Source organism: Pleurodeles waltl, unplaced genomic scaffold (assembly GCF_031143425.1).
Source record: "Pleurodeles waltl isolate 20211129_DDA unplaced genomic scaffold, aPleWal1.hap1.20221129 scaffold_72, whole genome shotgun sequence".
NCBI classification, from domain to species: Eukaryota; Metazoa; Chordata; class Amphibia; order Caudata; family Salamandridae; genus Pleurodeles; species Pleurodeles waltl.
The window spans coordinates 1258561-1282129 of NW_027150393.1; the positions used below are offsets into that span (position 1 = coordinate 1258561).

General features: G+C 48.6%; 12 non-coding genes across 12 annotated transcripts; all 12 read right to left on the reverse strand.

Annotated features, from left to right (window-relative positions):
* Positions 1–2922: 2922 nt before the first annotated feature.
* Positions 2923–2995, reverse strand: TRNAV-CAC (transfer RNA valine (anticodon CAC)). The gene has a single exon. It is a non-coding gene; the product is annotated as a tRNA-Val (tRNA).
* A 388-nt stretch (positions 2996–3383) lies between these two features.
* On the reverse strand, positions 3384–3455 carry TRNAP-AGG (transfer RNA proline (anticodon AGG)). The gene has a single exon. It is a non-coding gene; the product is annotated as a tRNA-Pro (tRNA).
* Positions 3456–6076: 2621 nt separating this feature from the next.
* On the reverse strand, positions 6077–6188 carry TRNAL-CAA (transfer RNA leucine (anticodon CAA)). Its single transcript has 2 exons — positions 6151–6188; positions 6077–6122 (listed from the first exon to the last, which is right to left on the reverse strand). It is a non-coding gene; the product is annotated as a tRNA-Leu (tRNA).
* Positions 6189–6495: 307 nt separating this feature from the next.
* Positions 6496–6568, reverse strand: TRNAV-CAC (transfer RNA valine (anticodon CAC)). Its single transcript has one exon. It is a non-coding gene; the product is annotated as a tRNA-Val (tRNA).
* Positions 6569–9649: 3081 nt separating this feature from the next.
* Positions 9650–9761, reverse strand: TRNAL-CAA (transfer RNA leucine (anticodon CAA)). The gene is made up of 2 exons: positions 9724–9761; positions 9650–9695 (listed from the first exon to the last, which is right to left on the reverse strand). It is a non-coding gene; the product is annotated as a tRNA-Leu (tRNA).
* Positions 9762–10068: 307 nt separating this feature from the next.
* On the reverse strand, positions 10069–10141 carry TRNAV-CAC (transfer RNA valine (anticodon CAC)). Its single transcript has one exon. It is a non-coding gene; the product is annotated as a tRNA-Val (tRNA).
* Positions 10142–13641: 3500 nt separating this feature from the next.
* Positions 13642–13714, reverse strand: TRNAV-CAC (transfer RNA valine (anticodon CAC)). Its single transcript has one exon. It is a non-coding gene; the product is annotated as a tRNA-Val (tRNA).
* A 388-nt stretch (positions 13715–14102) lies between these two features.
* TRNAP-AGG (transfer RNA proline (anticodon AGG)) lies at positions 14103–14174 on the reverse strand. Its single transcript has one exon. It is a non-coding gene; the product is annotated as a tRNA-Pro (tRNA).
* A 3040-nt stretch (positions 14175–17214) lies between these two features.
* TRNAV-CAC (transfer RNA valine (anticodon CAC)) lies at positions 17215–17287 on the reverse strand. Its single transcript has one exon. It is a non-coding gene; the product is annotated as a tRNA-Val (tRNA).
* Positions 17288–17675: 388 nt separating this feature from the next.
* Positions 17676–17747, reverse strand: TRNAP-AGG (transfer RNA proline (anticodon AGG)). The gene has a single exon. It is a non-coding gene; the product is annotated as a tRNA-Pro (tRNA).
* A 3036-nt stretch (positions 17748–20783) lies between these two features.
* On the reverse strand, positions 20784–20856 carry TRNAV-CAC (transfer RNA valine (anticodon CAC)). Its single transcript has one exon. It is a non-coding gene; the product is annotated as a tRNA-Val (tRNA).
* Positions 20857–21244: 388 nt separating this feature from the next.
* On the reverse strand, positions 21245–21316 carry TRNAP-AGG (transfer RNA proline (anticodon AGG)). Its single transcript has one exon. It is a non-coding gene; the product is annotated as a tRNA-Pro (tRNA).
* Between the last annotated feature and the right edge of the window lie 2253 nt (positions 21317–23569).

The following is a 23569-nucleotide window of genomic DNA, read 5'->3' on the forward strand; positions in this document are numbered from 1 at the left end:
CTCAGGCTCTCCTGCCTTCTCACTCTCTTCGAGCCCTTCGTCACCGTTACTTTCTTCAGGCTCTGTATCACTTTCAGCTGCTTCAGGTTCCTTGTCACCTTCGGCTGCTTCAGGCTTTTTGCTACCCTCAGCTGCCTCAAGTTCTTTGTCACCTGCAGCTTCGTCGTCGCTGTCTGAACTTTCTCCTTGGTCTTCCCCAAGTGAGTCGGACTCTTCGTTCTCCAATAATATCTCCTTTTCTTCTGCTGTTGCTTGTTCGCTTTCAGTTCGCTTTTGTTCTGTCTCAGCACTCGGCACCGTTTTATCAGGCACTGGTAATTTCAGTGCTTCAACTTCCTCATCTGTGGGACACAGCACCTTCTTTGTATGACTGGCGTGAATCCAGTTGGGAACCCCCGCACACTTCACAGCGGTAGTTGTCGTCAGGATCACTTGGAAAGGGCCTTTCCAACGGGGTTCCAGACACGACTTCCTCACGTGCTTCTTTATCACGACCCAGTCACCTGCTTTCAGTGCGTGTCCTGGACCTTGGATCGGTGGCAAGGTGGTCGCTTCCACCTGGTGAGAGAAAGAGCGAACCACGTCAGCCAGACCTTTGCAGTAGTCTAACACCATATCATCTGTAATATTCAAAAGCATGTTTGCGGGGACTGCAGGAAGTCTCATAGCCCTGCCCATGAGAATTTCGTGCGGAGACAGTCCAGTTTTTCTATCAGGAGTGTTTCTCATTGACATTAGCACTAAGGGCAATGCGTCAGGCCATTTCAAATTTGTTGATGCACATATTTTCGCCATTCTTGATTTCAGCGTACCATTCATCTGCTCCACCAGTCCTGATGCCTCAGGGCGATAGCTACAGTGCAGCTTTTGCTCAATGTTCAGTGCTTCGCAAAGTAACTTCATCACCTCGTTATTGAAGTGACTTCCCCTATCTGATTCTAAAGAGATCGGGAATCCGAAACGTGGTATTAACTCCCTCAATAATAGCTTGGCAACTGTAAGACTGTCATTTCTACGTGTGGGGTATGCCTCAATCCAATGACTAAAAATGCACACAATCACCAACACATATCTTAAACCTCCATGCACAGGCATCTCAATGAAGTCCATCTGCATACGACTAAAAGGACACACCTGCTTGCTTTATGTGGCTATGCATTGGACTGGGATGCAAGGATGAGGGCCAATGTTCATGACGCTCAAAGCTGAGCCTTCTGGAACACGATCTCTTCCCTTGGAAGAAAGGAACTGGGATCACTTTCATTCCAAGAGGTGATTTCAGAACTGGACCCGAAATTACCATGGAGAAGCACTGTGCATTTAATGTTCCTACGAGCACTGCTGCTCCAGCACAGAAAAGCAGTTGCAAAGAAATCTCGCATACCTTCATGATGCTGAACCGTCTCGACGCCAGTATAAAGCATGTATTGCATTGCAACATGACATCTTACAAGAGTGAAAAGCAGAAATACTCCTGTTTAAAACACAGACTGAACCTATAAAGGCAGGGGTTTGTCTGGGATTTGAACCGAGGTCCTCTCACACCCGAAGCGAGAATCATACCCCTATACCAACTAGACTGCCGCTGCATATTCATTTGAAACATCTTCTGAAGCGTCTTTCCGAAAAGCAGGGCCATTTGGAGGCTCTCTCTCTCTAAGCGTGCCATAGCAATTGATGTTTTCTGTCAAGGATTTTTTGTTTGTCTCTAGCAAGGCAAGAGGTAGTCAAAATGCCCTGTGCCAGTGAGCTGAACTAGGGCACTGATGTGAAAAGCAGACCCTTTCTGGTAGTTGTAACCCGCTTCAAGTCATGGACCCTTGCACCTTAGACTTCCCAACCAGAAGCACTGAGGGGCCTGCTAGCTCTTGAGCCAGAGGAGCATGCCTCTTGGATTCAAGCACACTTGCTCGATCAGCGCTCGATCAGGCGAGATTTATATTAGTGGCTCATAGGCCTGAAACACTCACCTGGGAGACGCAGGGTGGCTGATTTCCCGGAATGGCCCTTGATGGGGAAATCACCTCCTTTCCCCCGCCTCATTTCAGAATTGTGTGCTAGTCGTAAGACAGTGTTCAGGGGTTCATGGGTACTGCCTACTCCCAGCTGCCTCTCTGTCTTCTTCATGTAAATTGCAAGTCACGAGGAGGCACCATTGCCAATATGCTCCGCCCACCTAACCAAGAAACCTAGTTTGAGCTTGTCTGCCTGTGTTGTTGCAGGGGCAGTGTCTTCTTTGCCCAAAAGGTGGCAGGAGAGCCTCACTTCAAACGATAGAATCAACTGCTTAAGTAGAAACCAGCATGGTAGTTACTGTCATAAAGTGCAGCTCTAACAGAAGGTGTGCCTGAGACGCCCCTTCCAGTAATACACAGAATTTTGATTGAGGGCCCAGCCGATGGGTTGGTGGATTTCTCCTCACATGCCACAGCAGCTTCCAAAGATAGTGGTGTGAGGAGCTGGCTCTGCAAGCAGAGCAAGATTTAAGGGAAGAAAATACACCTGTCAGAAGTGGGATTTGAACCCACGCCTCCATGAAGAGACCAGAAGGCTCAGCTTCACTGAAAATCAAGCTCTCTTGAGTCTGGCACCTTAGACCACTCGGCCATCCTGACAGCCAAAACAGTGTGCAGGTCGGACTCTTCAGTCTGCACTTGTTGATTTTGCCGCTTGCAATGTTCCTATCAAAGTCACAGCTTTAAAGGCCCCACAATATAACATGGCCAAGAAAAAAAAAAAAAAACAGAACAAGAAACAATGCACATGCACGACCACCGAGGGATGCAGATAACTTTTTAGCGTCCTGCAATAGTAAAGCACGTTTTACACAGGTCACAAGTTTTTAAAGGTCATTTCTGTCTAAGTGTGCATTGAGAGAGACTGAGGTTTTAGGGAGCAAACACAAAAGCTGCTGCTGCCAAGTGTTTCTGCCCGGTCTCGAACCGGGGACCTTTCGCGTGTGAGGCGAACGTGATAACCACTACACTACAGAAACAAGCTTGCTGGTTTGACTGAAGGAGCACAGTTCCCCTCATATGTTTGCACGATTTCCTCTATACTTTATCAGCAGTTGCTCGGAATGCGAGGGGTAAGTGTGAAAATTGCAGCGGTGTCAGCCAGCATGCATACACTCAGACGTCCTGAAAAATCCCACAGCTGCGGGCAGAGAAAGACAAATATCTGATGCCTAATTGCCAGGAAGGAGAGCCTGTGAAATCATCACACAGGGCGCACTGAGAGCAAGCAGGAAGGAAGCCAAGGCATTGTAATCCATTTTTCGCCTGAGGCAAAAAATATGTTTTGCGCAACAATGCTTCGAGTGGAATGAGAAATGTTGAGGGGTTTTGTATTTTGAGCAGGATTTGATTGTTTTCCGCTAAAATGGGCTCGTCCGGGATTTGAACCCGGGACCTCTCGCACCCTAAGCGAGAATCATACCCCTAGACCAACGAGCCTGGGCACAGAAATGCAACGGCTCCGACCCTGCTCGGAGGGTTGGTGACAGAGAGTGGGAGACTACATCCCAAAGCAAGAAACTGCACATGGTGCTCTCTTCTGCAGTACGACTAGAGTCATTTGCATGGTCTTCATCGAACATGACATAAAAAGCCTCTATCCTTTAGACATTTTGGCCCAGATTTACAAGAAAATGACTAAGCGCGACGCTGTGCCAAATTTGCAAGCCCCACGCGCCGTCATTTTCAAAATGCAGGGAAGCGCCGTATTTAGTAGAATACAGCGCACCCCTGTGCTTCCCCCTGCGCCAGCTCTAAATTAGCTGCTGAGCGCCAACGCAGCCGTTCTTGCACCATGGTACAAGGATGACTGCGTTGAGGGGGAAATTGTTTTTGTGCAGGAAGGGACACCTTCCTGCCCAAAAAAAAAATCTTCAATGGTGATTTGCTCTTACTTCTATGTGTGCTGCAGAATGCATCACACATAGAAAGAGCAAAAACAAGGAGAAATGAAAACATTTCTCCTCAGTGCGCCACTCTAACGACACCCCTGGGATGGCGTTGGATTTTGGTGCTGACGCAGATTTACGCCAACTCCTAAATCTGGAGCAGCATCAAAATGCTATGGTGTTGCTGTGGCACACTCCCAACAACACCCATTGCACGCCCCTTCCAGGGAACGCGCTGCGTGCTAAGGGGCCGTATTTACAAGGTGGTGTTAAGCCACAAAAAGTGGCTGAACGCCATCTTGTAAATACCGCGCAGTGCATAGTGCCACCGGGGCGTCACTAAAAGTGATGCTCCGGTGGCGATAGGGCCTTGTAAGTCTGGCACTTTATTTGCTCAAGGTGTGTGTTCTTGGTGAGGGCAGGAAAGCTATTTTCGCTCTCGTACCTTCCTTCCTTGGCTGGCTTGAATGCTGTAGGCTCAGGCTTCATTGCAAAGGTCAAACAGTGAGCAACTGACTGCCGTAAGCTGGCGCAACTCCTCTTGGTGAGCTGTGACAGATGCCCCAGGAGCGTAGTACCTCACGATGGTGAGGGATAGACACAGTCTCTTTTATCTCAGCTTGTCTGTCAGGTGAGGCAGGAAATGCAAATACTGTGAAAAAGCCCAGCGACTCGAACCAGGGACCTTTCGCATGTGAGGTGCGCATGATAACCACTACACTACACAAACAGACACACTTGCCGGCTTGCTTCATGTGGCTATGCATTGTACTGGAACCACCACACTATGGAAACAGACACACCTGCTTGCTTTATGTGGCTATGCATTGGACTGGGATGCAAGGATGAGGGCCAATGTTCATGACGCTCAAAGCTGAGCCTTCCGGAACACGATCTCTTCCCTTGGAAGAAAGGAACTGGGATCACTTTCATTCCAAGAGGTGATTTCAGAACTGGACCCGAAATTACCATGGAGAAGCACTGTGCATTTAATGTTCCTACGAGCACTGCTGCTCCAGCACAGAAAAGCAGTTGCAAAGAAATCTCGCATACCTTCATGATGCTGAACCGTCTCGACGCCAGTATAAAGCATGTATTGCATTGCAACATGACATCTTACAAGAGTGAAAAGCATAAATACTCCTGTTTAAAACACAGACTGAAGCTATAAAGGTAGGGGTTTGTCTGGGATTTGAACCGAGGTCCTCTCACACCCGAAGCTAGAATCATACCCCTATACCAACTAGACTGCCGCTGCATAGTCATTTGAAACATCTTCTGAAGCGTCTTTCCGAAAAGCAGGGCCATTTGGAGGCTCTCTCTCTCTAAGCATGCCATAGCAATTGATGTTTTCTGTCAAGGATTTTTTGTTTGTCTCTAGCAAGGCAAGAGGTAGTCAAAATGCCCTGTGCCAGTGAGCTGAACTAGGGCACTGATGTGAAAAGTAGACCCTTTCTGGTAGTTGTAACCCGCTGCAAGTCATGGACCCTTGCACCTTAGACTTCCCAACCAGAAGAACTGAAGGGCCTGCTAGCTCTTGAGCCAGAGGAGCATGCCTCTTGGATTCAAGCACACTTGCTCGATCAGCGCTTGATCAGGCGAGATTTATATTAGTGGCTCATAGGCCTGAAACACTCACCTGGGAGACGCAGGGTGGCTGATTTCCCGGAATGGCCCTTGATGGGGAAATCACCTCCTTTCCCCCGCCTCATTTCAGAATTGTGTGCTAGTCGCAAGACAGTGTTCAGGGGTTCAGGGGTACTGCCTACTCCCAGCTGCCTCTCTGTCTTCTTCATGTAAATTGCAAGTCACGAGGAGGCACCATTGCCAATATGCTCCGCCCACCTAACCAAGAAACCTAGTTTGAGCTTGTCTGCCTGTGTTGTTGCAGGGGCAGTGTCTTCTTTGCCCAAAAGGTGGCAGGAGAGCCTCACTTCAAACGATAGAATCAACTGCTTAAGTAGAAACCAGCATGGTAGTTACTGTCATAAAGTGCAGCTCTAACAGAAGGTGTGCCTGAGACGCCCCTTCCAGTAATACACAGAATTTTGATTGAGGGCCCAGCCGATGGGTTGGTGGATTTCTCCTCACATGCCACAGCAGCTTCCAAAGATAGTGGTGTGAGGAGCTGGCTCTGCAAGCAGAGCAAGATTTAAGGGAAGAAAATACACCTGTCAGAAGTGGGATTTGAACCCACGCCTCCATGAAGAGACCAGAAGGCTCAGCTTCACTGAAGATCAAGCTCTCTTGAGTCTGGCGCCTTAGACCACTCGGCCATCCTGACAGCCAAAACAGTGTGCAGGTCGGACTCTTCAGTCTGCACTTGTTGATTTTGCCGCTTGCAATGTTCCTATCAAAGTCACAGCTTTAAAGGCCCCACAATATAACATGGCCAAGAAAAAAAAAAAAAAACAGAACAAGAAACAATGCACATGCACGACCACCGAGGGATGCAGATAACTTTTTAGCGTCCTGCAATAGTAAAGCACGTTTTACACAGGTCACAAGTTTTTAAAGGTCATTTCTGTCTAAGTGTGCATTGAGAGAGACTGAGGTTTTAGGGAGCAAACACAAAAGCTGCTGCTGCCAAGTGTTTCTGCCCGGTCTCGAACCGGGGACCTTTCGCTTGTGAGGCGAACGTGATAACCACTACACTACAGAAACAAGCTTGCTGGTTTGACTGAAGGAGCACAGTTCCCCTCATATGTTTGCACGATTTCCTCTATACTTTATCAGCAGTTGCTCGGAATGCGAGGGGTAAGTGTGAAAATTGCAGCGGTGTCAGCCAGCATGCATACACTCAGACGTCCTGAAAAATCCCACAGCTGCGGGCAGAGACAGACAAATATCTGATGCCTAATTGCCAGGAAGGAGAGCCTGTGAAATGATCACACAGGGCGCACTGAGAGCAAGCAGGAAGGAAGCCAAGGCATTGTAATCCATTTTTCGCCTGAGGCAAAAAATATGTTTTGCGCAACAATGCTTCGAGTGGAATGAGAAATGTTGAGGGGTTTTGTATTTTGAGCAGGATTTGATTGTTTTCCGCTAAAATGGGCTCGTCCGGAATTTGAACCCGGGACCTCTCGCACCCTAAGCAAGAATCATACCCCTAGACCAACGAGCCTGGGCACAGAAATGCAACGGCTCCGACCCTGCTCGGAGGGTTGGTGACAGAGAGTGGGAGACTACATCCCAAAGCAAGAAACTGCACATGGTGCTCTCTTCTGCAGTACGACTAGAGTCATTTGCATGGTCTTCATCGAACATGACATAAAAAGCCTCTATCCTTTAGACATTTTGGCCCAGATTTACAAGAAAATGACTAAGCGCGACGCTGTGCCAAATTTGCAAGCCCCACGCGCCGTCATTTTCAAAATGCAGGGAAGCGCCGTATTTAGTAGAATACAGCGCACCCCTGTGCTTCCCCCTGCGCCAGCTCTAAATTAGCTGCTGAGCGCCAACGCAGCCATTCTTGCACCATGGTACAAGGATGACTGCGTTGAGGGGGAAATTGTTTTTGTGCAGGAAGGGACACCTTCCTGCCCAAAAAAAAAATCTTCAATGGTGATTTGCTCTTACTTCTATGTGTGCTGCAGAATGCATCACACATAGAAAGAGCAAAAACAAGGAGAAATGAAAACATTTCTCCTCAGTGCGCCACTCTAACGACACCCCTGGGATGGCGTTGGATTTTGGTGCTGACGCAGATTTACGCCAACTCCTAAATCTGGAGCAGTATCAAAATGCTATGGTGTTGCTGTGGCACACTCCCAACAACACCCATTGCACGCCCCTTCCAGGGAACGCGCTGCGTGCTAAGAGGCCGTATTTACAAGGTGGTGTTAAGCCACAAAAAGTGGCTGAACGCCATCTTGTAAATACCGCGCAGTGCATAGTGCCACCAGGGCGTCACTAAAAGTGATGCTCCGGTGGCGATAGTGCCTTGTAAGTCTGGCACTTTATTTGCTCAAGGTGTGTGTTCTTGGTGAGGGCAGGAAAGCTATTTTCGCTCTCGTACCTTCCTTCCTTGGCTGGCTTGAATGCTGTAGGCTCAGGCTTCATTGCAAAGGTCAAACAGTGAGCAACTGACTGCCGTAAGCTGGCGCAACTCCTCTTGGTGAGCTGTGACAGATGCCCCAGGAGCGTAGTACCTCACGATGGTGAGGGATAGACACAGTCTCTTTTATCTCAGCTTGCCTGTCAGGTGAGGCAGGAAATGCAAATACTGTGAAAAAGCCCAGCGACTCGAACCAGGGACTTTTCGCATGTGAGATGCGCATGATAACCACTACACTACACAAACAGACACACTTGCCGGCTTGCTTCATGTGGCTATGCATTGTACTGGAACCACCACACTATGGAAACAGACACACCTGCTTGCTTTATGTGGCTATGCATTGGACTGGGATGCAAGGATGAGGGCCAATGTTCATGACGCTCAAAGCTGAGCCTTCCGGAACACGATCTCTTCCCTTGGAAGAAAGGAACTGGGATCACTTTCATTCCAAGAGGTGATTTCAGAACTGGACCCGAAATTACCATGGAGAAGCACTGTGCATTTAATGTTCCTACGAGCACTGCTGCTCCAGCACAGAAAAGCAGTTGCAAAGAAATCTCGCATACCTTCATGATGCTGAACCGTCTCGACGCCAGTATAAAGCATGTATTGCATTGCAACATGACATCTTACAAGAGTGAAAAGCATAAATACTCCTGTTTAAAACACAGACTGAAGCTATAAAGGTAGGGGTTTGTCTGGGATTTGAACCGAGGTCCTCTCACACCCGAAGCTAGAATCATACCCCTATACCAACTAGACTGCCGCTGCATAGTCATTTGAAACATCTTCTGAAGCGTCTTTCCGAAAAGCAGGGCCATTTGGAGGCTCTCTCTCTCTAAGCATGCCATAGCAATTGATGTTTTCTGTCAAGGATTTTTTGTTTGTCTCTAGCAAGGCAAGAGGTAGTCAAAATGCCCTGTGCCAGTGAGCTGAACTAGGGCACTGATGTGAAAAGTAGACCCTTTCTGGTAGTTGTAACCCGCTGCAAGTCATGGACCCTTGCACCTTAGACTTCCCAACCAGAAGAACTGAAGGGCCTGCTAGCTCTTGAGCCAGAGGAGCATGCCTCTTGGATTCAAGCACACTTGCTCGATCAGCGCTTGATCAGGCGAGATTTATATTAGTGGCTCATAGGCCTGAAACACTCACCTGGGAGACGCAGGGTGGCTGATTTCCCGGAATGGCCCTTGATGGGGAAATCACCTCCTTTCCCCCGCCTCATTTCAGAATTGTGTGCTAGTCGCAAGACAGTGTTCAGGGGTTCAGGGGTACTGCCTACTCCCAGCTGCCTCTCTGTCTTCTTCATGTAAATTGCAAGTCACGAGGAGGCACCATTGCCAATATGCTCCGCCCACCTAACCAAGAAACCTAGTTTGAGCTTGTCTGCCTGTGTTGTTGCAGGGGCAGTGTCTTCTTTGCCCAAAAGGTGGCAGGAGAGCCTCACTTCAAACGATAGAATCAACTGCTTAAGTAGAAACCAGCATGGTAGTTACTGTCATAAAGTGCAGCTCTAACAGAAGGTGTGCCTGAGACGCCCCTTCCAGTAATACACAGAATTTTGATTGAGGGCCCAGCCGATGGGTTGGTGGATTTCTCCTCACATGCCACAGCAGCTTCCAAAGATAGTGGTGTGAGGAGCTGGCTCTGCAAGCAGAGCAAGATTTAAGGGAAGAAAACACACCTGTCAGAAGTGGGATTTGAACCCACGCCTCCATGAAGAGACCAGAAGGCTCAGCTTCACTGAAGATCAAGCTCTCTTGAGTCTGGCGCCTTAGACCACTCGGCCATCCTGACAGCCAAAACAGTGTGCAGGTCGGACTCTTCAGTCTGCACTTGTTGATTTTGCCGCTTGCAATGTTCCTATCAAAGTCACAGCTTTAAAGGCCCCACAATATAACATGGCCAAGAAAAAAAAAAAAAAACAGAACAAGAAACAATGCACATGCACGACCACCGAGGGATGCAGATAACTTTTTAGCGTCCTGCAATAGTAAAGCACGTTTTACACAGGTCACAAGTTTTTAAAGGTCATTTCTGTCTAAGTGTGCATTGAGAGAGACTGAGGTTTTAGGGAGCAAACACAAAAGCTGCTGCTGCCAAGTGTTTCTGCCCGGTCTCGAACCGGGGACCTTTCGCTTGTGAGGCGAACGTGATAACCACTACACTACAGAAACAAGCTTGCTGGTTTGACTGAAGGAGCACAGTTCCCCTCATATGTTTGCACGATTTCCTCTATACTTTATCAGCAGTTGCTCGGAATGCGAGGGGTAAGTGTGAAAATTGCAGCGGTGTCAGCCAGCATGCATACACTCAGACGTCCTGAAAAATCCCACAGCTGCGGGCAGAGACAGACAAATATCTGATGCCTAATTGCCAGGAAGGAGAGCCTGTGAAATGATCACACAGGGCGCACTGAGAGCAAGCAGGAAGGAAGCCAAGGCATTGTAATCCATTTTTCGCCTGAGGCAAAAAATATGTTTTGCGCAACAATGCTTCGAGTGGAATGAGAAATGTTGAGGGGTTTTGTATTTTGAGCAGGATTTGATTGTTTTCCGCTAAAATGGGCTCGTCCGGAATTTGAACCCGGGACCTCTCGCACCCTAAGCAAGAATCATACCCCTAGACCAACGAGCCTGGGCACAGAAATGCAACGGCTCCGACCCTGCTCGGAGGGTTGGTGACAGAGAGTGGGAGACTACATCCCAAAGCAAGAAACTGCACATGGTGCTCTCTTCTGCAGTACGACTAGAGTCATTTGCATGGTCTTCATCGAACATGACATAAAAAGCCTCTATCCTTTAGACATTTTGGCCCAGATTTACAAGAAAATGACTAAGCGCGACGCTGTGCCAAATTTGCAAGCCCCACGCGCCGTCATTTTCAAAATGCAGGGAAGCGCCGTATTTAGTAGAATACAGCGCACCCCTGTGCTTCCCCCTGCGCCAGCTCTAAATTAGCTGCTGAGCGCCAACGCAGCCATTCTTGCACCATGGTACAAGGATGACTGCGTTGAGGGGGAAATTGTTTTTGTGCAGGAAGGGACACCTTCCTGCCCAAAAAAAAAATCTTCAATGGTGATTTGCTCTTACTTCTATGTGTGCTGCAGAATGCATCACACATAGAAAGAGCAAAAACAAGGAGAAATGAAAACATTTCTCCTCAGTGCGCCACTCTAACGACACCCCTGGGATGGCGTTGGATTTTGGTGCTGACGCAGATTTACGCCAACTCCTAAATCTGGAGCAGTATCAAAATGCTATGGTGTTGCTGTGGCACACTCCCAACAACACCCATTGCACGCCCCTTCCAGGGAACGCGCTGCGTGCTAAGAGGCCGTATTTACAAGGTGGTGTTAAGCCACAAAAAGTGGCTGAACGCCATCTTGTAAATACCGCGCAGTGCATAGTGCCACCAGGGCGTCACTAAAAGTGATGCTCCGGTGGCGATAGTGCCTTGTAAGTCTGGCACTTTATTTGCTCAAGGTGTGTGTTCTTGGTGAGGGCAGGAAAGCTATTTTCGCTCTCGTACCTTCCTTCCTTGGCTGGCTTGAATGCTGTAGGCTCAGGCTTCATTGCAAAGGTCAAACAGTGAGCAACTGACTGCCGTAAGCTGGCGCAACTCCTCTTGGTGAGCTGTGACAGATGCCCCAGGAGCGTAGTACCTCACGATGGTGAGGGATAGACACAGTCTCTTTTATCTCAGCTTGCCTGTCAGGTGAGGCAGGAAATGCAAATACTGTGAAAAAGCCCAGCGACTCGAACCAGGGACTTTTCGCATGTGAGATGCGCATGATAACCACTACACTACACAAACAGACACACTTGCCGGCTTGCTTCATGTGGCTATGCATTGTACTGGAACCACCACACTATGGAAACAGACACACCTGCTTGCTTTATGTGGCTATGCATTGGACTGGGATGCAAGGATGAGGGCCAATGTTCATGACGCTCAAAGCTGAGCCTTCCGGAACACGATCTCTTCCCTTGGAAGAAAGGAACTGGGATCACTTTCATTCCAAGAGGTGATTTCAGAACTGGACCCGAAATTACCATGGAGAAGCACTGTGCATTTAATGTTCCTACGAGCACTGCTGCTCCAGCACAGAAAAGCAGTTGCAAAGAAATCTCGCATACCTTCATGATGCTGAACCGTCTCGACGCCAGTATAAAGCATGTATTGCATTGCAACATGACATCTTACAAGAGTGAAAAGCAGAAATACTCCTGTTTAAAACACAGACTGAACCTTTAAAGGTAGGGGTTTGTCTGGGATTTGAACCGAGGTCCTCTCACACCCGAAGCGAGAATCATACCCCTATACCAACTAGACTGCCGCTGCAGAGTCATTTGAAACATCTTCTGAAGCGTCTTTCCGAAAAGCAGGGCCATTTGGAGGCTCTCTCTCTCTAAGCGTGCCATAGCAATTGATGTTTTCTGTCAAGGATTTTTTGTTTGTCTCTAGCAAGGCAAGAGGTAGTCAAACTGCCCTGTGCCAGTGAGCTGAACTAGGGCACTGATGTGAAAAGCAGACCCTTTCTGGTAGTTGTAACCCGCTGCAAGTCATGGACCCTTGCACCTTAGACTTCCCAACCAGAAGCACTGAAGGGCCTGCTAGCTCTTGAGCCAGAGGAGCATGCCTCTTGGATTCAAGCACACTTGCTCGATCAGCGCTCGATCAGGCGAGATTTATATTAGTGGCTCATAGGCCTGAAACACTCACCTGGGAGACGCAGGGTGGCTGATTTCCCGGAATGACCCTTGATGGGGAAATCACCTCCTTTCCCCCGCCTCATTTCAGAATTGTGTGCTAGTCGCAAGACAGTGTTCAGGGGTTCATGGGTACTGCCTACTCCCAGCTGCCTCTCTGTCTTCTTCATGTAAATTGCAAGTCACGAGGAGGCACCATTGCCAATATGCTCCGCCCACCTAACCAAGAAACTTAGTTTGAGCTTGTCTGCCTGTGTTGTTGCAGGGGCAGTGTCTTCTTTGCCCAAAAGGTGGCAGGAGAGCCTCACTTCAAACGATAGAATCAACTGCTTAAGTAGAAACCAGCATGGTAGTTACTGTCATAAAGTGCAGCTCTAACAGAAGGTGTGCCTGAGACGCCCCTTCCAGTAATACACAGAATTTTGATTGAGGGCCCAGCCGATGGGTTGGTGGATTTCTCCTCACATGCCACAGCAGCTTCCAAAGATAGTGGTGTGAGGAGCTGGCTCTGCAAGCAGAGCAAGATTTAAGGGAAGAAAATACACCTGTCAGAAGTGGGATTTGAACCCACGCCTCCGTGAAGAGACCAGAAGGCTCAGCTTCACTGAAGATCAAGCTCTCTTGAGTCAGGCGCCTTAGACCACTCGGCCATCCTGACAGCCAAAACAGTGTGCAGGTCGGACTCTTCAGTCTGCACTTGTTGATTTTGCCGCTTGCAATGTTCCTATCAAAGTCACAGCTTTAAAGGCCCCACAATATAACATGGCCAAGAAAAAAAAAAAAAAACAGAACAAGAAACAATGCACATGCACGACCACCGAGGGATGCAGATAACTTTTTAGCGTCCTGCAATAGTAAAGCACGTTTTACACAGGTCACAAGTTTTTAAAGGTCATTTCTGTCTAAGTGTGCATTGAGAGAGACTGAGGTTTTAGGGAGCAAACACAAAAGCTGCTGCTGCCAAGTGTTTCTGCCCGGTCTCGAACCAGGGACCTTTCGCGTGTGAGGCGAACGTGATAACCACTACACTACAGAAACAAGCTTGCTGGTTTGACTGAAGGAGCACAGTTCCCCTCATATGTTTGCACGATTTCCTCTATACTTTATCAGCAGTTGCTCGGAATGCGAGGGGTAAGTGTGAAAATTGCAGCGGTGTCAGCCAGCATGCATACACTCAGACGTCCTGAAAAATCCCACAGCTGCGGGCAGAGACAGACAAATATCTGATGCCTAATTGCCAGGAAGGAAAGCCTGTGAAATCATCACACAGGGCGCACTGAGAGCAAGCAGGAAGGAAGCCAAGGCATTGTAATCCATTTTTCGCCTGAGGCAAAAAATATGTTTTGCGCAACAATGCTTCGAGTAGAATGAGAAATGTTGAGGGGTTTTGTATTTTGAGCAGGATTTGATTGTTTTCCGCTAAAATGGGCTCGTCCGGGATTTGAACCCGGGACCTCTCACACCCTAAGCGAGAATCATACCCCTAGACCAACGAGCCTGGGCACAGAAATGCAACGGCTCCGACCCTGCTCGGAGGGCTGGTGACAGAGAGTGGGAGACTACATCCCAAAGCAAGAAACTGCACATGGTGCTCTCTTCTGCAGTACGACTAGAGTCATTTGCATGGTCTTCATCGAACATGACATAAAAAGCCTCTATCCTTTAGACATTTTGGCCCAGATTTACAAGAAAATGACTAAGCGCGACGCTGTGCCAAATTTGCAAGCCCCACGCGCCGTCATTTTCAAAATGCAGGGAAGCGCCGTATTTAGTAGAATACAGCGCACCCCTGTGCTTCCCCCTGCGCCAGCTCTAAATTAGCTGCTGAGCGCCAACGCAGCCGTTCTTGCACCATGGTACAAGGATGACTGCGTTGAGGGGGAAATTGATTTTGTGGAGGAAGGGACACCTTCCTGCCCAAAAAAAAAATCTTCAATGGTGATTTGCTCTTACTTCTATGTGTGCTGCAGAATGCATCACACATAGAAAGAGCAAAAACAAGGAGAAATGAAAACATTTCTCCTCAGTGCGCCACTCTAACGACACCCCTGGGATGGCGTTGGATTTTGGTGCTGACGCAGATTTACGCCAACTCCTAAATCTGGAGCAGCATCAAAATGCTATGGTGTTGCTGTGGCACACTCCCAACAACACCCATTGCACGCCCCTTCCAGGGAACGCGCTGCGTGCTAAGGGGCCGTATTTACAAGGTGGTGTTAAGCCACAAAAAGTGGCTGAACGCCATCTTGTAAATACCGCGCAGTGCATAGTGCCTCCGGGGCGTCACTAAAAGTGATGCTCCGGTGGCGATAGGGCCTTGTAAGTCTGGCACTTTATTTGCTCAAGGTGTGTGTTCTTGGTGAGGGCAGGAAAGCTATTTTCGCTCTCGTACCTTCCTTCCTTGGCTGGCTTGAATGCTGTAGGCTCAGGCTTCATTGCAAAGGTCAAACAGTGAGCAACTGACTGCCGTAAGCTGGCGCAACTCCTCTTGGTGAGCTGTGACAGATGCCCCAGGAGCGTAGTACCTCACGATGGTGAGGGATAGACACAGTCTCTTTTATCTCAGCTTGCCTGTCAGGTGAGGCAGGAAATGCAAATACTGTGAAAAAGCCCAGCGACTCGAACCAGGGACCTTTCGCATGTGAGGTGCGCATGATAACCACTACACTACACAAACAGACACACTTGCCGGCTTGCTTCATGTGGCTATGCATTGTACTGGAACCACCACACTATGGAAACAGACACACCTGCTTGCTTTATGTGGCTATGCATTGGACTGGGATGCAAGGATGAGGGCCAATGTTCATGACGCTCAAAGCTGAGCCTTCCGGAACACGATCTCTTCCCTTGGAAGAAATGAACTGGGATCACTTTCATTCCAAGAGGTGATTTCAGAACTGGACCCGAAATTACCATGGAGAAGCACTGTGCATTTAATGTTCCTACGAGCACTGCTGCTCCAGCACAGAAAAGCAGTTGCAAAGAAATCTCGCATACCTTCATGATGCTGAACCGTCTCAACGCCAGTATAAAGCATGTATTGCATTGCAACATGACATCTTACAAGAGTGAAAAGCAGAAATACTCCTGTTTAAAACACAGACTGAACCTATAAAGGTAGGGGTTTGTCTGGGATTTGAACCGAGGTCCTCTCACTCCCGAAGCGAGAATCATACCCCTATACCAACTAGACTGCCGCTGCATAGTCATTTGAAACATCTTCTGAAGCGTCTTTCCGAAAAGCAGGGCCATTTGGAGGCTCTCTCTCTCTAAGCGTGCCATAGCAATTGATGTTTTCTGTCAAGGATTTTTTGTTTGTCTCTAGCAAGGCAAGATGTAGTCAAAATGCCCTGTGCCAGTGAGCTGAACTAGGGCACTGATGTGAAAAGCAGACCCTTTCTGGCAGTTGTAACCCGCTGCAAGTCATGGACCCTTGCACCTTAGACTTCCCAACCAGAAGCACTGAAGGGCCTGCTAGCTCTTGAGCCAGAGGAGCATGCCTCTTGGATTCAAGCACACTTGCTCGATCAGCGCTCGATCAGGCAAGATTTATATTAGTGGCTCATAGGCCTGAAACACTCACCTGGGAGACGCAGGGTGGCTGATTTCCCGGAATGGCCCTTGATGGGGAAATCACCTCCTTTCCCCCGCCTCATTTCAGAATTGTGTGCTAGTCGCAAGACAGTGTTCAGGGGTTCATGGGTACTGCCTACTCCCAGCTGCCTCTCTGTCTTCTTCATGTAAATTGCAAGTCACAAGGAGGCACCATTGCCAATATGCTCCGCCCACCTAACCAAGAAACCTAGTTTGAGCTTGTCTGCCTGTGTTGTTGCAGGGGCAGTGTCTTCTTTGCCCAAAAGGTGGCAGGAGAGCCTCACTTCAAACGATAGAATCAACTGCTTAAGTAGAAACCAGCATGGTAGTTACTGTCATAAAGTGCAGCTCTAACAGAAGGTGTGCCTGAGACGCCCCTTCCAGTAATACACAGAATTTTGATTGAGGGCCCAGCCGATGGGTTGGTGGATTTCTCCTCACATGCCACAGCAGCTTCCAAAGATAGTGGTGTGAGGAGCTGGCTCTGCAAGCAGAGCAAGATTTAAGGGAAGAAAATACACCTGTCAGAAGTGGGACTTGAACCCACGCCTCCATGAAGAGACCAGAAGGCTCAGCTTCACTGAAGATCAAGCTCTCTTGAGTCTGGCGCCTTAGACCACTCGGCCATCCTGACAGCCAAAACAGTGTGCAGGTCGGACTCTTCAGTCTGCACTTGTTGATTTTGCCGCTTGCAATGTTCCTATCAAAGTCACAGCTTTAAAGGCCCCACAATATAACATGGCCAAGAAAAAAAAAAAAAAACAGAACAAGAAACAATGCACATGCACGACCACCGAGGGATGCAGATAACTTTTTAGCGTCCTGCAATAGTAAAGCACGTTTTACACAGGTCACAAGTTTTTAAAGGTCATTTCTGTCTAAGTGTGCATTGAGAGAGACTGAGGTTTTAGGGAGCAAACACAAAAGCTGCTGCTGCCAAGTGTTTCTGCCCGGTCTCGAACCAGGGACCTTTCGCGTGTGAGGCGAACGTGAAAACCACTACACTACAGAAACAAGCTTGCTGGTTTGACTGAAGGAGCACAGTTCCCCTCATATGTTTGCACGATTTCCTCTATACTTTATCAGCAGTTGCTCGGAATGCGAGGGGTAAGTGTGAAAATTGCAGCGGTGTTAGCCAGCATGCATACACTCAGACGTCCTGAAAAATCCCACAGCTGCGGGCAGAGACAGACAAATATCTGATGCCTAAATGCCAGGAAGGAGAGCCTGTGAAATCATCACACAGGGCGCACTGAGAGCAAGCAGGAAGGAAGCCAAGGCATTGTAATCCATTTTTCGCCTGAGGCAAAAAATATGTTTTGCGCAACAATGCTTCGAGTGGAATGAGAAATCTTGAGGGGTTGTGTATTTTGAGCAGGATTTGATTTTTTTCAGCTAAAATGGGCTCGTCCGGGATTTGAACCCGGGACCTCTCGCACCCTAAGCGAGAATCATACCCCCAGACCAACGAGCCTGGGCACAGAAATGCAACGGCTCCGACCCTGCTCGGAGGGTTGGTGACAGAGAGTGGGAGACTACATCCCAAAGCAAGAAACTGCACATGGTGCTCTCTTCTGCAGTACGACTAGAGTCATTTGCATGGTCTTCATCGAACATGACATAAAAAGCCTCTATCCTTTAGACATTTTGGCCCAGATTTACAAGAAAATGACTAAGCGCGACGCTGTGCCAAATTTGCAAGCCCCACGCGCCGTCATTTTCAAAATGCAGGGAAGCGCCGTATTTAGTAGAATACAGCGCACCCCTGTGCTTCCCCCTGCGCCAGCTCTAAATTAGCTGCTGAGCGCCAACGCAGCCGTTCTTGCACCATGGTACAAGGATGACTGCGTTGAGGGGGAAATTGTTTTTGTGCAGGAAGGGACACCTTCCTGCCCAAAAAAAAAATCTTCAATGGTGATTTGCTCTTACTTCTATGTGTACTGCAGAATGCATCACACATAGAAAGAGCAAAAACAAGGAGAAATGAAAACATTTCTCCTCAGTGCGCCACTCTAACGACACCCCTGGGATGGCGTTGGATTTTGGTGCTGACGCAGATTTACGCCAACTCCTAAATCTGGAGCAGCATCAAAATGCTATGGTGTTGCTGTGGCACACTCCCAACAACACCCATTGCACGCCCCTTCCAGGGAACGCGCTGCGTGCTAAGAGGCCGTATTTACAAGGTGGTGTTAAGCCACAAAAAGTGGCTGAACGCCATCTTGTAAATACCGCGCAGTGCATAGTGCCACCGGGGCGTCACTAAAAGTGATGCTCCGGTGGCGATAGGGCCTTGTAAGTCTGGCACTTTATTTGCTCAAGGTGTGTGTTCTTGGTGAGGGCAGGAAAGCTATTTTCGCTCTCGTACCTTCCTTCCTTGGCTGGCTTGAATGCTGTAGGCTCAGGCTTCATTGCAAAGGTCAAACAGTGAGCAACTGACTGCCGTAAGCTGGCGCAACTCCTCTTGGTGAGCTGTGACAGATGCCCCAGGAGCGTAGTACCTCACGATGGTGAGGGATAGACACAGTCTCTTTTATCTCAGCTTGCCTGTCAGGTGAGGCAGGAAATGCAAATACTGTGAAAAAGCCCAGCAACTCGAACCAGGGACTTTTCGCATGTGAGGTGCGCATGATAACCACTACACTACACAAACAGACACAATTGCCGGCTTGCTTCATGTGGCTATGCATTGTACTGGAACCACCACACTATGGAAACAGACACACCTGCTTGCTTTATGTGGCTATGCATTGGACTGGGATGCAAGGATGAGGGCCAATGTTCATGACGCTCAAAGCTGAGCCTTCCGGAACACGATCTCTTCCCTTGGAAGAAAGGAACTGGGATCACTTTCATTCCAAGAGGTGATTTCAGAACTGGACCCGAAATTACCATGGAGAAGCACTGTGCATTTAATGTTCCTACGAGCACTGCTGCTCCAGCACAGAAAAGCAGTTGCAAAGAAATCTCGCATACCTTCATGATGCTGAACCGTCTCGACGCCAGTATAAAGCATGTATTGCATTGCAACATGACATCTTACAAGAGTGAAAAGCAGAAATACTCCTGTTTAAAACACAGACTGAACCTATAAAGGTAGGGGTTTGTCTGGGATTTGAACCGAGGTCCTCTCACACCCGAAGCGAGAATCATACCCCTATACCAACTAGACTGCCGCTGCAGAGTCATTTGAAACATCTTCTGAAGCGTCTTTCCGAAAAGCAGGGCCATTTGGAGGCTCTCTCTCTCTAAGCGTGCCATAGCAATTGATGTTTTCTGTCAAGGATTTTTTGTTTGTCTCTAGCAAGGCAAGAGGTAGTCAAAATGCCCTGTGCCAGTGAGCTGAACTAGGGCACTGATGTGAAAAGCAGACCCTTTCTGGTAGTTGTAACCCGCTGCAAGTCATGGACCCTTGCACCTTAGACTTCCCAACCAGAAGCACTGAAGGGCCTGCTAGCTCTTGAGCCAGAGGAGCATGCCTCTTGGATTCAAGCACACTTGCTCGATCAGCGCTCGATCAGGCGAGATTTATATTAGTGGCTCATAGGCCTGAAACACTCACCTGGGAGACGCAGGGTGGCTGATTTCCCGGAATGACCCTTGATGGGGAAATCACCTCCTTTCCCCCGCCTCATTTCAGAATTGTGTGCTAGTCGCAAGACAGTGTTCAGGGGTTCATGGGTACTGCCTACTGCTGCCTCTCTGTCTTCTTCATGTAAATTGCAAGTCACGAGGAGGCACCATTGCCAATATGCTCCGCCCACCTAACCAAGAAACCTAGTTTGAGCTTGTCTGCCTGTGTTGTTGCAGGGGCAGTGTCTTCTTTGCCCAAAAGGTGGCAGGAGAGCCTCACTTCAAACGATAGAATCAACTGCTTAAGTAGAAACCAGCATGGTAGTTACTGTCATAAAGTGCAGCTCTAACAGAAGGTGTGCCTGAGACGCCCCTTCCAGTAATACACAGAATTTTGATTGAGGGCCCAGCCGATGGGTTGGTGGATTTCTCCTCACATGCCACAGCAGCTTCCAAAGATAGTGGTGTGAGGAGCTGGCTCTGCAAGCAGAGCAAGATTTAAGGGAAGAAAATACACCTGTCAGAAGTGGGATTTGAACCCACGCCTCCATGAAGAGACCAGAAGGCTCAGCTTCACTGAAGATCAAGCTCTGTTGAGTCAGGCGCCTTAGACCACTCGGCCATCCTGACAGCCAAAACAGTGTGCAGGTCGGACTCTTCAGTCTGTACTTGTTGATTTTGCCGCTTGCAATGTTCCTATCAAAGTCACAGCTTTAAAGGCCCCACAATATAACATGGCCAAGAAAAAAAAAAAAAAACAGAACAAGAAACAATGCACATGCACGACCACCGAGGGATGCAGATAACTTTTTAGCGTCCTGCAATAGTAAAGCACGTTTTACACAGGTCACAAGTTTTTAAAGGTCATTTCTGTCTAAGTGTGCATTGAGAGAGACTGAGGTTTTAGGGAGCAAACACAAAAGCTGCTGCTGCCAAGTGTTTCTGCCCGGTCTCGAACCGGGGACCTTTCGCGTGTGAGGCGAACGTGATAACCACTACACTACAGAAACAAGCTTGCTGGTTTGACTGAAGGAGCACAGTTCCCCTCATATGTTTGCACGATTTCCTCTATACTTTATCAGCAGTTGCTCGGAATGCGAGGGGTAAGTGTGAAAATTGCAGCGGTGTCAGCCAGCATGCATACACTCAGACGTCCTGAAAAATCCCACAGCTGCGGGCAGAGACAGACAAATATCTGATGCCTAATTGCCAGGAAGGAAAGCCTGTGAAATCATCACACAGGGCGCACTGAGAGCAAGCAGGAAGGAAGCCAAGGCATTGTAATCCATTTTTCGCCTGAGGCAAAAAATATGTTTTGCGCAACAATGCTTCGAGTGGAATGAGAAATGTTGAGGGGTTTTGTATTTTGAGCAGGATTTGATTGTTTTCCGCTAAAATGGGCTCGTCCGGGATTTGAACCCGGGACCTCTCGCACCCTAAGCGAGAATCATACCCCTAGACCAACGAGCCTGGGCACAGAAATGCAACGGCTCCAACCCTGCTCGGAGGGTTGGTGACAGAGAGTGGGAGACTACATCCCAAAGCAAGAAACTGCACATGGTGCTCTCTTCTGCAGTACGACTAGAGTCATTTGCATGGTCTTCATCGAACATGACATAAAAAGCCTCTATCCTTTAGACATTTTGGCCCAGATTTACAAGAAAATGACTAAGCGCGACGCTGTGCCAAATTTGCAAGCCCCACGCGCCGTCATTTTCAAAATGCAGGGAAGCGCCGTATTTAGTAGAATACAGCGCACCCCTGTGCTTCCCCCTGCGCCAGCTCTAAATTAGCTGCTGAGCGCCAACGCAGCCGTTCTTGCACCATGGTACAAGGATGACTGCGTTGAGGGGGAAATTGTTTTTGTGCAGGAAGGGACACCTTCCTGCCCAAAAAAAAAATCTTCAATGGTGATTTGCTCTTACTTCTATGTGTGCTGCAGAATGCATCACACATAGAAAGAGCAAAAACAAGGAGAAATGAAAACATTTCTCCTCAGTGCGCCACTCTAACGACACCCCTGGGATGGCGTTGGATTTTGGCGCTGACGCAGATTTACGCCAACTCCTAAATCTGGAGCAGCATCAAAATGCTATGGTGTTGCTGTGGCACACTCCCAACAACAACCATTGCACGCCCCTTCCAGGGAACGCGCTGCGTGCTAAGGGGCCGTATTTACAAGGTGGTGTTAAGCCACAAAAAGTGGCTGAACGCCATCTTGTAAATACCGCGCAGTGCATAGTGCCTCCGGGGCGTCACTAAAAGTGATGCTCCGGTGGCGATAGGGCCTTGTAAGTCTGGCACTTTATTTGCTCAAGGTGTGTGTTCTTGGTGAGGGCAGGAAAGCTATTTTCGCTCTCGTACCTTCCTTCCTTGGCTGGCTTGAATGCTGTAGGCTCAGGCTTCATTGCAAAGGTCAAACAGTGAGCAACTGACTGCCGTAAGCTGGCGCAACTCCTCTTGGTGAGCTGTGACAGATGCCCCAGGAGCGTAGTACCTCACGATGGTGAGGGATAGACACAGTCTCTTTTATCTCAGCTTGCCTGTCAGGTGAGGCAGGAAATGCAAATACTGTGAAAAAGCCCAGCGACTCGAACCAGGGACCTTTCGCATGTGAGGTGCGCATGATAACCACTACACTACACAAACAGACACACTTGCGGCTTGCTTCATGTGGCTATGCATTGTACTGGAACCACCACACTATGGAAACAGACACACCTGCTTGCTTTATGTGGCTATGCGTTGGACTGGGATGCAAGGATGAGGGCCAATGTTCATGACGCTCAAAGCTGAGCCTTCCGGAACACGATCTCTTCCCTTGGAAGAAAGGAACTGGGATCACTTTCATTCCAAGAGGTGATTTCAGAACTGGACCCGAAATTACCATGGAGAAGCACTGTGCATTTAATGTTCCTACGAGCACTGCTGCTCCAGCACAGAAAAGCAGTTGCAAAGAAATCTCGCATACCTTCATGATGCTGAACCGTCTCAACGCCAGTATAAAGCATGTATTGCATTGCAACATGACATCTTACAAGAGTGAAAAGCAGAAATACTCCTGTTTAAAACACAGACTGAACCTTTAAAGGTAGGGGTTTGTCTGGGATTTGAACCGAGGTCCTCTCACACCCGAAGCGAGAATCATACCCCTATACCAACTAGACTGCCGCTGCAGAGTCATTTGAAACATCTTCTGAAGCGTCTTTCCGAAAAGCAGGGCCATTTGGAGGCTCTCTCTCTCTAAGCGTGCCATAGCAATTGATGTTTTCTGTCAAGGATTTTTTGTTTGTCTCTAGCAAGGCAAGATGTAGTCAAAATGCCCTGTGCCAGTGAGCTGAACTAGGGCACTGATGTGAAAAGCAGACCCTTTCTGGCAGTTGTAACCCGCTGCAAGTCATGGACCCTTGCACCTTAGACTTCCCAACCAGAAGCACTGAAGGGCCTGCTAGCTCTTGAGCCAGAGGAGCATGCCTCTTGGATTCAAGCACACTTGCTCGATCAGCGCTCGATAAGGCGAGATTTATATTAGTGGCTCATAGGCCTGAAACACTCACCTGGGAGACGCAGGGTGGCTGATTTCCCGGAATGGCCCTTGATGGGGAAATCACCTCCTTTCCCCCGCCTCATTTCAGAATTGTGTGCTAGTCGCAAGACAGTGTTCAGGGGTTCATGGGTACTGCCTACTCCCAGCTGCCTCTCTGTCTTCTTCATGTAAATTGC